Source organism: Microcaecilia unicolor, chromosome 4 (genome assembly GCF_901765095.1).
Source record: "Microcaecilia unicolor chromosome 4, aMicUni1.1, whole genome shotgun sequence".
Lineage (NCBI taxonomy): Eukaryota > Metazoa > Chordata > Amphibia > Gymnophiona > Siphonopidae > Microcaecilia > Microcaecilia unicolor.
In genome coordinates this window covers 98,865,250-98,878,021 of record NC_044034.1, presented here as the reverse complement: position 1 = coordinate 98,878,021, position 12,772 = coordinate 98,865,250, and the positions used below count along the sequence as shown (strand labels likewise).

The 12,772-nt window shown below is 42.5% G+C and overlaps 1 protein-coding gene across 2 annotated transcripts in view; it reads right to left on the bottom strand.

The window, feature by feature from the left end:
• The window catches only part of ENOX1 (ecto-NOX disulfide-thiol exchanger 1), a 661,896-nt gene extending 658,669 nt beyond the window's left edge, over positions 1–3,227 (bottom strand). For both annotated transcript variants that reach the window (XM_030200535.1, XM_030200539.1), the window contains exon 1: positions 3,021–3,227. The gene's annotated coding sequence lies outside the window, so the exon portion shown is untranslated. The remainder of the gene's footprint in view (positions 1–3,020) is intronic.
• Positions 3,228–12,772: the final 9,545 nt, after the last annotated feature.

Sequence of the window (12,772 nt, the reverse complement as noted above, 5' to 3'; positions counted from 1 at the left end):
CTCAGGAATCTGTCCAAACCCCCTTTAAATTCCATAAGGCCAGCTGCTGTCACTACATTTTCCGGCAACGAGTTCCACAGTCTAACTACACGCTGAGTAAAGAAAATCTCTTATGAAATAGTGATCCTGAGAGCCTCTTCTCCTACTATCTCTATTTTGGAATCGGATAAGAAATTGTTCAACATCCTATTAGCTGTTGCCTTGCATTTAATTGTCTCCAATTGGAAAAATAATGTACATTTAAATTATAATGAATGGTGGAGCTATGTATGTGTGATCAGAAAATATGAAATGATTCTGGCTCACAAACATCATAGAGTCTGTTTTAAAGACCTGGGCCCGCTTAGATTTATTTAACTGACCTTGTATATTCATGCTGGTATCTAAGGATGGAACGCTGATAATGCTCTGTTCTTTTATTTGCCATGGATTGTTGATATTGTTTGATTTTTCTGTCTGTTTTATGTTTTGAGAAAAAAAGCTTTAATAAAAATATGGGGGGGAAAAATTTACCATATTCTAGCTTCATCTTGTGTCCCCTGGTTTTGTTGTTGTTTGAAAGTGTAAACAAACGCTTCACATCTGTCCGCTCTATTCCGCTCATTATCTTGTAGACTTCTATCATATCACCCCCAGATTCTATATATTTGGGCACAGATCCCAAACGTAAGTGTAAATTAATTAGTCATTTGGGTGCTAACAACCAATTACTGAGGTTAATTAGAGTTCATTGGTACTAATTTGGATTTAACCGCACATCTGCCCATGCGCTTATTCTATACTGCTGGGCAACCCAAAAGGGGACATGGCCAGGTCAAGGGCATTCCAGAAATTTAGGCACAGTGTTACAGAATACCCAACTTGCATGCCAGGATTTACGCCAGGTTTCAGCTTGTGTAAGCCCATTTTGGGCATGGGAATCCACTCTGTTATTCTATAAAGGGAGCTCTTAGCGTGAATTTTTTCTGGTGCGTACATTTGGGCTTCATTTACTGAATCTGGCCCCAAGTATAGAAGGGAGGGAAAGAGAGAGTTAAGCGCAGACAGCAGGGACTGGATGTCAGGTTATCCGTGTGACAAACACTGTTAGTCGAATGGAAAGGGAAAGGGGATGGGATTTAATATACTGCCTTTCTGTGCTTACAATCACAATGGTTTATGTATTATATACAGGTACTTATTTTTCTGGGGCAATGGAGGGCTAAATAACTTACCCAGAGTTACAAGGAGCTGCAGTGGGAATAGATCTTTATTCCCTGTATGAACACATTTAATGGTGTCTGGGACATGAGAAATCTGTACACCAAGCCAAAGACAGAGCATTTTTTTTTTTGTTACATTTGTACCCCGCGGTTTCCCACTCATGGCAGGCTCAATGCGGCGGGCAATGGAGGGTTAAGTGACTTACCCAGAGTCACAAGGAGCTGTCTGTGCCGGGAATCGAACTCAGTTCCTCAGGACCAAAGTCCACCACCCTAACCACTAGGCCACTGCTCATGATTCAAAACCAATCTAGTTGTCAGCTTTTGAGGACCCCCTGCTTAGAGTCAAGCAAATTAAGGGCCCCTTTTACTAAGGCACACTAGCGGGTTTAGCATACGCTAAACATTAAGACACCCATAGGAATATAATGGGTGTCTTAGAGTTTAGTGCACACTAAATCTGCTAGCGCACCTTAGTAAACGGACCCCTAACAGTCTAGATATTGTGAATTAAACATATTTAACAAATTAACATATTACATGTTTTTATTTTCCTACATGCTTTTAATTTATTGAAAATTCCATCATTCTTTGCCTGCACTGTAACAAGGTTCTGCAAACTGATCTGAACTGTCTGAATGTTATAATTCTCCACTGCCCCCAAGAGGTTGAGAGCAATGGAAAACACTCACATTTTAAAATACTAGGAAAGTTTAAAAAGACTGTAATTTAGGGATGGTTATGACTCTGGGTAATTCTTAAGATGAAAGTGTAGCAGGCAGATACAGAAACAAAAAGAAGGAAGGTAAACCAAAACAAACACGAAATTTAAAATGAACTTCTAAAGTTATTCACAATCTAGTGCTACTCCTGCATTGTCTTGAGCACCTTTCAGTATGTTATAAGGCCACTAATAGAAATACATATAAATGAGAACGTCTCCTTTGAATGTCCTGCTTCATTTGAGATTGTAATGCATTCAGATACTGTTCAGCTGTCATCATCAAGCAAACTTACTGGGCAACATATGCTATCCTGTTGCACACATATAGACACACAAAGAGAAGCTACAGCTCATATAAAATATATGAGATCTGTAACAGTAAACAACTTATATTAAACCTTACAACACGTGGCTAACGTGCATGCCAAAAACCACCATTACTGTCAACACAGGTTAGATCAACGCAGACTACAACCATCTCATTCCTTTTGAAATAAGTGGTGCACACAGCAGTAAGCAAATCGAATGAGTTCTATACCCAAGTGCCTGAAACTCTTCTTAATCTCTGAGATCATATTTATTTTGAGAGTCAATTACCTTTCCCACTGTTAATGCAACTGACTTTGGTAAAGAAATATTAGTTTAGCTCCGCACCGCACTTGGGCGGATGAGTGCAGTCCCTCAGCCAATCAGCGGCAGAAAAGCGGCCAGCGCCCGACCCAGGGGCAGACGTGCGGTGTCCTCCCCCCCCCCCCCCCAACACAAATAAATCTCTTTCCCCCCGTCCTCCCCCGTCCAGTCTGCAAGTAGAGAAAGGTATCAACTGCGTTTCTTGGTACCTTCCTACCAGTTGATCATCCACATATAAAAAAAATAAATATATAAACTTTTGTCGTCGTCCCCTCCATATTTTCGGGGTGTGGGGCGACAAAATGTTAAGGTTAAACAGAGCCCGGCAAGCAGAGTCTTTGCCCTCGCGAGCCCTGGAGTGCAAAAGATAATGCGCTTCCTGCTGTGCCACCACCACGAACAGGCAAGGGGTGGACAGGAGCAAAGGAGTCAAAGGGGGTGGGGTGGGGGGCAATCACGCCTACCTGCTTCTGCTGTGGAGCTGTCCGTACGTTCCTCCCCCGCCGAGCCACAGTCACAGCATCCAGGAGCTCCGTATCCAGCACCAGCCTCTGAGCCGAGGGCTGGCGAAGCTGCAGAAACAGCAGCCGCTAGCTGGAGCAGCCGACCTCATCTAAGGGAGGTGGGCGCAATTCCTCACCGCACTGAAGAACGTAGGAATTGTACAGAGGAAAGGAAGCGTCAGTCTTCCTCCACAAAACTTATGAAGAACTGCTCTGCTGTAATTACAGACAAGGCAACCTTTCAGATGCTCTACAGAATTTTGACAAGAAGGGGATATAAAAAAAAAAAATACAACTGCCATTGGTAAGCATCAGTATTGCTGAATCCGAAAGAAAGTCTTGCATGATCAGTAAATCAAGTAATTACTAAAAATGTGAAAATAAATTAGTCCGTTCAGCTTTTCAGATCTGAACACTATTAAAATGTATTTTTGGGCCAGGTTTGTTTTGTAGACCCTGTCGGCTAATGTTAATGCAATGACAGGAAAATTAGCTTTCCCAGCAGTTACCAGAGATTTAAACGCGTCACACTTTTTATTGTTTGGCTTGAAAATATTCGTGCTATTTATAATACCTATATCACATGTGGAAGTTGTTTCACGAAGCAAGCATATTTACTGTCCCTTCAAGGTGACATCTGGTAAAATAAAGATCACATTACTGCCCCCCCCCCCCCCCTCACTATCCAAGGAGGGGGCCTAGTGGCTGGAGCAATCGGCTATACAGCAACATGGCATAACTGCATGTGATAAATAAGGCATTTCTACCATGGATCACACTACCAGTACACACTATTACAAAATTCATGAAATTCATCCTAACTCACTACTACTTCTGCTTCAATTATGGCATCTATCCTCAAATTACCAGCACTGCTATGAACACCAGGATGGTAGCACAATATGCCAACCTTTTCATGGCAAAACTGGAAGAGACATTTTGAATATATAATCAGACTAAACCCTTTAAAATTAACTGACAACCCACCTCAATCCAAGCCCTGCCATGGAAATCTCCACACTTGTGGCAGCTCCCATAAATTGTTTGCAGCTTGGTACTTGTGTACAGGGAACTAACAACAACAGCATCTTTTTACTCATACTGTCCTGACCAGAGGACGAAGGTTCTGGCCTTCAAAAGCTGGTAAAAAAAAAGTGTATTGTTAGTCCAATAAAAAAAGCTGTAATCTTATTTTTCTTTTTGTTTTGCTTTATTTATTAATCTTTAAAGTGGAGCAACACAACAACCACATTACTTTGTCCAGCAGTGGGCTATGAACCAGGGAAACCAGGGTTGAAATCCTGCTTCTGCCACAAATACTCCTTGTGATTTTAAGCAAATCATTTTATCTCCTATTGGCACCCATGAGATCTGCACCCATGAGATCTGCATGCAAATAAATTAGTTAACAAGCCATTAGCAATCATTAATTGGCTACTAATAATCAATTATTGACGTTGAAACTAATTTGGATTTGCGCACAGATCTGGCTGCGTGATTCTATAATGAGACACACCTAAATCCTCTCACATGCAACCCAAAGGAGGCATGGCCATGGGAGGGGCATGAGCAGGTCAGGGGCATTCCAATGAATTACAAGCAGTGTTACAGAGTTTGGGGAATGTGTGCCCAAGTTGCACGCCAGGATTTACACCAGGTATCTGCTGGTGTAAGTCCGTGAGAGAATCCCTGCTAGCCACTAAATGCTATTCTACAAAGGGCATTCATCCCAGAGCACCCTTTACAGAATATAGAATTATCCCAACCTGCTCTGTACCGCAGATCTTGTTCCCATCATATATCTGCTCTTGGTCCCTCAGCTATATGGCAAGCCGTAATGTAGAAAATCTTTAGCATCATATCTATGTTAGTTGAATGTTCTAATGCATGCTTATTAGGTGTATCATTAATATTATGCTAACATTGTATTATATCTCTGATATTTGAATTCCAGTGCTGTTACATGTGTATATTTTTGATACTGCTTCACGGTAGGTCAATTATTAGGTTTCAATTTACTGTTTTCAAGTTTACCTCATTTATCTTACCTATGTTTATTCTTGGTTATTTTTACTATTGTTATGCTGTTATTGTAAGTTTTATGTTAAATTGTAATTGCTGTGCACTGCCTTGGGTGAATCTCTTCACAAAGGCAATTAATAAATCTTAATAAATAAATAAATAGTGCTAAATGCTGATTTTACCTGGTGTCTATTTGTTTGATGCCATTTATTGAATCCAGCCCTTGGGGGGGGGGGGGGGGGGGATTCTGTATATGGCACCTAAAAAATCTGCATGGAAAACACTTCCACCTAAGTGTATTCTATGAGCGGCGCCTAGATTTAGGTGCAGTATATAGAATACACTTTGTTGACACCCTGGCGCCTAAATTTATGTGCCTCCATTTACACCAGTGAAAACATGGCGTAAATCCTGGCACGTACATTTAGGCACAGATGACCATATTCTATAAGTGTGTGAAAATTTTGGAATGCCCATGAAATACCCGTTTCCCTGCCCATAACCATGCCTATTTTTGCCTGCGCACATTAAAATTTAGGTGCTGTGCATTAGAGAATATACCTAGCAATTTGCACACAAATTTTAATTATTGTCAATTAGTGCTCATTATTGCTTAACAATGCTGATTGGCTTGTTAAGCCAATTAACTTACGTGCTTTGATACGGAATATGCTTGGATTTTGACATGGAGCACTAGGCGTGCTATTTAGAATCCGGGGGTTAATGTGCAAATTAGCGTGCATTAACTGCTTCCGCACAAGTGCACCAACAGATGTAGCATTGTGGTTAGCGTGCGTTAATTCACATGTTACTACTACTACTACTTATCATTTCTAAAGCGCTACTAGACATACGCAGCGCTGTACAGTTGAACATGAAGAGACAGTCCCTGCTCAACAGAGCTTACAATCTAATTAGGACAAACAAACAGGACCAACAAGAGATAAGGGAATATTAAAGTGAGGATGATAAAATAAGGGTTCTGAACAAGTGAATAAGGGTTAGGAGTTAAAAGCAGCATCAAAAAGGTGGGCTTTTAGCTTAGATTTGAAGACAGCCAGAGATGGAGCTTGAAGTACCGGCTCAGGAAGTCTATTCCAGGCATAAGGTGCAGCAAGATAAAAGGAACGGAGTCTGGAGTTAGCAGTGGAGGAGAAGGGTGCAGATAAGAGAGATTTACCCAGTGAACGGAGTTCCCGGGGAGGAATGTAGGGAGAGATGAGAGTGGAGAGGTACTGAGGAGCTGCAGAGTGAATGCACTTATAGGTCAATAAGAGGAGTTTGAACTGTATGCGGAAACGGATAGGAAGCCAGTGAGGTGAATTGAGGAGAGGGCTAATATGAGCATAACGACACTGGCGGAATATTAGTTGTGCAGCAGAATTTTGAACAGATTGAAGAGGAGAGAGATGGCTAAGTGGGAGACCTGTGAGAAGCAAGTTGCAATAGTCTAAGTGTGGATGAGGGTTCTGGTAGTGTGCTCAGAAAGGAAAGGGCGGATTTTGGTGATATTATAGAGAAAGAAATGACAGGTTTTAGCAGTCTGCTGAATATGTGCAGAGAAGGAGAGGGAGGAGTCGAAGATGACCCCAAGGTTACTAGCTGATGAGACAGGAAGGATGAGAGTGTTATTCACAGAAATAGAGAATGGAGGAGGAGGAGAGGTATGTTGGTTAGGGGGTGGGAACTAGGCAGGTCACGGGCAGAGAATGGGCTTGGACTGCATACTTCAGTTAGCACGCTTTAATTTCTGCACACTAAACATCATGCTTGCAGTTGGTATAGGTTTTCACTTGACGCCTCCTCCATTGGAGATGCTAACTGCACCCACGCTAATTGCAACCAGGTTTAAGCATGTTACTGCAGTTTTCAGTGTGGTAATTTCAGAGGACAAGCTGGGCACGTTCCCAGCCATATTGCACTTGGGGTAAATTCTATCAATGGCGCCTATAAAATTGGCGCTGAAAAAAAAACGCTTAAGCAGAATTCTATAAGCCATGTCTAAAGTTTAGCTAGGTTTAAGCAGAGAGTCACAGGTAAAGTTAGGTGCAGGCATTTGCGCCAACAAAAATGTGGTGCAAATATTCGTATCTAAATTTACACGTGGAGCACCATTATTCTTTAATTACCTGTGTAATTTGAAGCCACATCCCTGTTCTACCTCAAAATGTCCATGACCCTCCCATTTCTGTACCCCATTTTTTGGAACATGTGTAAATTTTAGGCAGAGATCCCGCGCCTAACTGTATGCATGTTGGTCCCAATTAAATCTAATTAGTGCCAATAATTGCATGTTATAAAGCCAATTATTGGCACTAATTGGCTTGTTATTCAAGTAAATTGCACACACATCGGGAACACACCTAAATTTGCGTGCACAGTTTTTGGTGACCTTTACAGAATCAGGGGGTTAGTGCATCTTCATTTTTGCTGCTAAGGCACACTAAGGGCAAAAACATAGCATCAAACATATAAACGGCGAGTGACCGTACTCACTCGCAAATGCGCAGTAGAGACTTCCCTCTCTGTCCCGCCCCCGCGTCAATACGTGATGATGGGGGGCGGGACAGAAAGAGAAACTGCGTGAAGGGGAGGGAACCACCAAGGTTGCCACCGCTTCCCCTCCCCCCCGAGGTCCCCACCACTGGTACCCCCCTTTGAAGTCACCGCTGCCGCCACCCCTCCCGTCTCTTCGCTATTCAACTTACATCTCCACAGCAGGCAGATCAGCTGCGCTGCCGTTGGCCTTCCTTTCCTGCCTGAGTCCCGCCCTCACCGACGTTACGTCACACGAGGGCGGGACACAGGCAGAGAAGGAAGGCCGACAGGAGCTCAGCTGATCTGCCTGCTGCAGAGATGTAAGTTGAATAGCGAAGAGACGGGACGGGTGGAGGGGTGGCGGCGGCGACTCGGGGGCGGGGGTACCGGCAGCGGTGACCTCGGGGGAGGGGCCAGCGGCAACCTCAGGGGAGGGGGCAGCAGCGACCCACTAGCCCATTTTAACGGGCTCAACGGCTAGTCCTTTAATAAAATGGCCCCATTGCTTCCACTTAGATTGTAAGCTCCATGGAGCAGAGACACCCAGTACCTGAATACTCTTCATCAATGTTTAACACTGTGAACATCCAATGATGCCTTAAGAAAATGACTATTATTATACCAGTGTTGATTGTTCATTAGACACTGAGAAAAGTCTGAGGCAAGGAAATGTGATTAGAACAGGAGCTGCAGTTCTCCTTCTTCTGCCTGATAATTTATTGCTTTTCATTTCTAACTCTCCCTTCGGTATATTAGAGCTCAACCCACTGAATGATATAAGAGGAAATAAAATATGCCAGGGAGAAAATACAACAGAAAACAAAATAACAAAGTAAAGGCGTATTAGCTACATTAATAAACAAGTAAGGTTCCAAGTTTTTGAAACATTAAACTTTTCGCTGGGAAAAAAGCCTCATGGTAGGCTGCTTCTGACCAGTGTCTCAGAAAGAATATGGAAAGCTCTGCAATGCACTCTCGCAGGTTTCAAGTTTATTAGGATTTACTAATCCGCCAGTCAGCAATGTCATCTAGGTGACTTACAATATGCAAGTTAAAGAGAGAAAAAAGAGGGAGGTAAGTGAATATACATAAACAACAGACAGTGAGGGAAAGAGGGGGGAGAACTCCATATATTCAAGAAGAAAGGAAAGAAGGAAAAAGCAATAGGGAAGTTCTCAAGTAATTCAGAAAGGGCACCCAGGCTGCTTTGAGTAGAGATAGGTGAGAGCAGCCCATCAGCCAATCATCAATAAGGAAGCAACCGGCACCTGACCCAGGTGAAGATAGGCTGAGAGTCATCCAGGATAAATAAATGTTCTCTTCCCACTAATTGCAAGGGGAGGAAGAAGCTGGTGGCTGGTAAGATGGGGGGATGCAAGATGCTTCTTACAGGGCCAGCTCCCCCAAATCAGCTGCACCTTCAGACAAACACTATAAGCAATAAAGATATAATTTTCTTCAAGTATTTCCTTCTTCCCCTAGCTCATCCCCACTCAGCCCAACCATTAGGCAAGACTAGCTAGTTGCCTAGGGCAGCAGCTTCTTGGGGATGTCAGTCAAAGCGAAAGAGGTCTTGACAAACACGCAATTTTGGGCTCATTTTCAAAGCACTTAAAATTACAAAATTCCATAGGTTACTATATGAAACTTTGTAAGTCTAAGTGATATGCAAATACACCTCAATATAAAATAAACAACATGAGGTACTTTTACTAGCAAGGAGGGTGAAGCCAAACCACCCATTCACTGAGATTATTCTGGAAGGGGAGATGTTGGGCGAACCATGATAGCTGGAGGGCCGAGGGGCCTGGAAGTTAATGGGGGGAGGGGGTGAAATGTAAGGCTGGTTGCAGGAAGGCAGAATCCTTTGGACTCTGGAATGGAGTTGCAGTAGAAGAAGATAACAGATTTGGTTTAATTATTGGGTAATTTTATGGTTATGAATCTTTTAGTACCAGCAGTTTTCAAAAATTTCCAAAGTTAACACCATACTTCTGAATCACTGATCGTTTTTCCAGCGGTTACTGAGATTTAAAGGCATCTCACTTTCTACTGTTTTACTTTAAAACAATCAGTGGCATCCCCGGTTCTTAGCCCATTGCTGTAGCCATTAGACCACCTCCTTGGATGGAACAAGGAAATAATATGATTTTTATTTTACCCAATACAGGACTAAGGAAATATCCTTGTTTTGTGACTGCGTTCACCTCGATAACCTCCCTAATTTTACTGATCCTGGATTGCAGCAAAGTGGCTTCTACAAACAATGGAGTCCTTTTACTAAGCTGTAGTAAAAGGTTGCCTTAGCGCAACCTTGTGTGGGTTTCTCCCACACACTAAAACCATTTTTACCACAGCTGTAAAATGGCTGATTTTTTTTTGTAGTAACAGCCATTTAAAAAAGTGTACCATGTGAGCACTTACCACCACCCATTTTGTAGACATTAAAGGCTCATGTGGTAATCCTGCACTAACCAGTTAGCATGTGCTAATATGAACATAAGAAAATAAGAGTAGCCATACTGGGTCAGACCAATGGTCCATCTAGCCCAGTCAGCAGTGTACCAAGGGCGGGGCGGTGGGGGCGGTCCGCCCCGGGTGCACGCCGCTGGAGGGGTGCAGAGAGCAGCCGCACACCTGTCAGCTCCGCTGGTTCCCTGCTCCCTCTACCCTGGAACAGCAGCTAAGAATGCACCCGGGGGGGGGGTTTGATGCGCCAGGGGAGGGTATCATTGCGCCGGGGGGGGGGTGTCGTGCTGCACTCAGGGGGGTGCACATCGGCTATCCGCCCCGGGTGGCAGCCGACCTAGGATCGTCACTGAGCCCAGTATCCTGTTTTCCAAACAGTGGCCAATCCAGGTCACAAGTACCTGGCAGAAACCCAAATTGTGGCAACACTCCATACTACAAATCCCAGGGCAAACAGTTGCTTCCCATGTCTGTCTCAATAGCAGACTATGGACATTTCCTCCAGGAATTTGTCCAAACCTTTTTTAAACCCAGATAAGCTAACCATCTTACTACATCCTCTGGCAAAGAGTTCCAGAGCGTAACTATGGATGCTTTGTTTAGCGCAGAAACACCCACTCTCCACCCCCCAAAAATGCAAATATTTTCTAGCACATGCTAATTTATCAGTTACCACAGGATGCCTGATTTCGTCCCACTGTATGCCTAAGCATGCATTAGCGTCTAGTGTATTTTAGTAAAAAGGCCCTAATATTTCTGAACTCACCACCTAGAAAGATAGTCCTCTGGAGAAATAGATTACAACAGCATCAGTGTCAAATTTCAGAAAATAACCAATAACCAATGATTTTATGGTGAGAATACTAACAGGAAACTTTAAAGACAATCCAGGAACGTAAATCCTTTGAAGTCAGAATGATTAAATATTTTGACACCCACCAGACAAGACTTAGCAAAGCAGTTCTGTAGCCCATTATAAACCATAAAATTCTGCTGCTTTATCAACCTCTTATTTACCTGCATCTCTCTTCCTGTCTCTTATCTGCCCAGCTCCCCCTGTTTCTCACCTTACCCACCCCACCCTCTTCCTATGAGACTGTAATTGGAAGGCTTTGGTGTTTCACTTATATATACTGTTATTTATCAATATTTGCTTATTTCTGATCTGAAGATGGGTTACCTTTGAAATCTAATTTAAAAAAATGTATTGTTAGTCCAATAAACAAGAAAATAACCATATATTTTACTGACTGGGGGGGGGGGGTGTTAGTGCTTAGGGAGGTACGTTCAGCCTGCATTCCAGTACTGAATTTGTTCTGAATGACATAACTACATTTTCCTGTATGGGTAGAACTTTTACTGCTTTAGCCATCATTGCAATTGCCTTTCCTTAATACAGGCACAGCAGCCATGACCTCCCCTGCTGAGAAGGGTATTCCAGGTCAATGTTATTTTTCCCAGTACATTAGGGCCCTGCAGATTCAACAGCAGCAAAACAAGTGAGGACTCATCATGCTTTTAGGATAGCATCACTTAAAGTGGCTGCCTGAAGACAAGCAAGGGGAACTAACAACATCTTTATAAACGATTCCACACTTTTTAGCAGCGAAAGATGTTCCAGGTGTGACTGGAGTGGTGTTGATCATTTCATACAAATATTTCTTCCTTGCTGCACTGAGCTTTTTCTGTTCCTTGTTTTACCTTTGCTATAGTGCTAATTTATATACAAGTGCTTTTTTTAAACTAAATTTCTTGAAAAAGGCATTTCTAACATTACCTGATTACATAATTGGCCGGTTCTAGTTTTCCATATAACTCAGATATTTGTGTAATTCAATTATTATGATCATAGCATATTTAGATAAAATAGATTTGGATTTAATGATTCACCTTTCCAACGCATGCTCAAGGCAAATCCCTGTCCCAGAGGGATTAAAATCAGAGTTTGTACTTGAGGTAATGAGGGTGAAATAATTTGCAAAAGATCAATAATAAATGTAGGCCACAAAGTAATTTATGGCCTCTAGACTCCAAAAATGTTTGTCAACTTCATTAAATCTCAGTGTCTAAAATTATTATACCCTAAAAAAAACTGGACAAAAATAGATTTGGTTCTGTGAAGTTCCTTTTTTCTCTAAAAGGAAAGTTTTACTACTACTACTACTTATCATTTCTATAGTGCTACTAGATATACACAGCACTGTACACTTGAACATGTAAGAGTCAGTCCCTGCTTGACAGAGCTTACAATCTAATCAGGCCAGACAAACAGGATAAATAAAGGATAAGGGAATTACTTAAGATGGGAATGATAAAACAGACATGAGTACTGAACAAATGAATAGGGGTTAGGAGTTAAAAGCAGCCTTAAAAAGGTGGGTTTTTAACCTAGATTTTAAGACGGCCAGAGATGGAGCTTGACATACCGACTGAGGAAGTCTATTCCAGACATATGGTGCAGCAAGATAAGAGGAACAAGTCTGGAGTTGGCAGTTGGGGAGAAGGGTACAGATAAGAGTTACCCAATGATGGGAGTTCCCAGGGAGGAGAGTAGGGATAAGAGTGAAGAGGTACTGAGGAGCTGCAGAGTGAATGCACTTCTAAGTCAATAAGAGGAGTTTGAACTGTATGCAGAAACAGATAGGGAGCCAATGAAGTGACTTGAGGAATGGGCTAATATGAGC